We start from the raw sequence: 2,404 nt of genomic DNA, 5'->3' as shown, positions 1-2,404 counted from the left end.
AAGGTAAGTTGGGTTGTATCTGCAGGCAAAATCAGGCTTATTTGGTAGTTATTAGGGAACCAATGACTGATTTTAAGCAGCTTGGTCTAAAAGTTTAATATTTATTAAGTGTCTATTATGACTGGCACTTTGCTAATGTTTGGAGTTCCTATAGCATTTTATCAGTAACTGGAAAGGGAAAGAGGGTTGGGAAGGAAGGACTGGTAAATGCAGGGCAGAGAGGACTTTGAGCTTTGAGGCTGGATGGTGCAGACTTGGTGACAGCATTCTGAGGGGAAGGAAAGACCAGAAAAGGAAGTCTGGGGTATAAGATAATAAATTTGGCTTTCAATGTGTTAAATTTGTATTACAGAAAAACCATGTGAAGATCTCTGGGAGGCATTCGTAAATGCTGGGCAGAGGGTTAGGCGGGACTAGATAAGTAGATTTGAAGCCGTTTCTAGTCTACCGATAGCTAAAGCCCAGGAAGGGTATAAGATGCGCAGAGATGGAATACTGAGAGAGACGAGGATATCATACCCTTGAGGAAATCCCGCACTTAGAGAGGAGTAAGAAGAGGAGACAGTGAAGGAGATAGAGAAGTGTATTAGTCTTTTGTTGTTGTTTATAACAAAATACCTGAAACTGGATGTTTTACAAAGAAAACAAAATTTATTGCTTACAGTTTCTGAGGCTGGGAAGTCCAAAGTCCATCTCCTGGTGGCAACAGTGATCCAGGGGTCTCATATTGCAAGATGGTAGAAGCAAAGAGAGCAGAACAGAGAAAAAGACAGATTCTCCTCTTCTCTTAAAGCCCTCAGAACCACGCCCCTGACCACCATTTTTAATACATTCACTGCTGCGCAGTCCTACAATCCAATCACCTCTTCAAGGCCCCACCTTTCAATTACCACAATAGGATTTCCCACCCTCTTAACAGTCACAGTGGGGGCCAAGTTTTTTTTTTTTTTTTTTTTCCTTTTTGTCTTTTTTCGTGTCCGGCAACGGACCGCAACCCTCAGTGTCGCGCCCGCACCGGACCAGGACCGGCAACGGGATCGCAACCCTCGGCGCTGCGCCCGCCCCTCGCTCAGCCAGTGAGCGGGAACCGGTCTGTATGTGGGATCCGAACCCTCGGCGGGAGCGCTGCCACGCTCCTAAGCGGCGCACTATAGCAGTGCGCCACCGGGCCGGCCCCCAAGTTTTTAATACATAAAACTTGGGGAACACAATTCAAACTTCAATGAGTTCGAGGGGGACATAATTCAATCTGCTATAAGAAGGAACATTAGAAAGCTATACAAGAGAGATTTCAAGAACTGGGTAGTTGCCAATACCAATTAAGAGGAGACAGGCAAGTACTTTAATTACTTAGGGGATGCCAGGTGACTGGAAAAATTTAAAGAATGAATGGGAAATAAAATGGTGGAGCAATTAAACACATATTTTGCTTAACTATGAGAAGAAGAGGGAAATGTGGCTGCAAACAACAGAAAGGCGGAGAAAAAGGTTTTATTTTAGTTCTGCCATTAATCCCTCACTTGCATGATCTCATATAAAGTATTTAACCTCTCAAACTGTTAACCTTGCTTGCAAATATAACTGGCATAAACTATATCTGATCTACTTGTTTTGTTTTGTTTTGGTTTTGGCAGCTGGCTGGTCTAGGGATGGAACCCTGGACCCTGGTGTTATCAGCACCACGCTCTAACCAATTGAGTAACTGGCCAGCTCCTGATCTACCCATTTTATAGGCCAAGCTCAGGAGCCTGCTTCCCCACTGGACCCTGAGGTTGAGGGCAGCGACCACATATACCTTATTTATATAAATATTCCAAAAGCCTCTTAGAGCAACACAATAACCATTCGAAAGATGCTTGTTGACTGCAGAGTGCAGGGTGAGCAACAGCAAGCGCTGACACACCGAGATGTCACTGTTGGCCCGTCACTGTGCGGTGCGCCTTATCGCGCATTAGCCGGTATTCTTCACCACCCGAAGTAGGTGCTATGATCGCCTCGTTTTACGGATGAGGAAACGGGGTGAATGAAGAACAGTAACGGGCCCAAAGTCCCCAATCCATGGGTCTTGGAAATAGAATGAATTTTTTTCACTCAAAAGCCACGGAACAACAGGCCATGCGGTCGACGGAGGAAAAAACCATCGCAAAGTACAGGACGTCCGGAAAAAGAAAAGGAACTGTCCTTCTGCGCCTGCGCTCCCCTCGGCTCTCCAAGCCGCCTTCCCAGGCCCTAGACCATTGTCACAGTACGCCTGCGCCCAGCCTGAGTTCCGCCAGGCTTCGGTTGACTTCACCGCTACCTCTTCCCGCCTCGGGAGGGCCGGGGCTGTAGCGAGAAGCGAGGAGGCGGGTGACTAGGTAGTGCGCGTGCTGATGACGAAAGCGGAATTGCTCGGTCAGAGGCG

This window comes from Galeopterus variegatus, unplaced genomic scaffold (genome assembly GCF_000696425.1).
Source record: "Galeopterus variegatus unplaced genomic scaffold, G_variegatus-3.0.2 Scaffold146, whole genome shotgun sequence".
NCBI lineage: Eukaryota > Metazoa > Chordata > Mammalia > Dermoptera > Cynocephalidae > Galeopterus > Galeopterus variegatus.
This window is presented reverse-complemented; position numbering follows the sequence as displayed.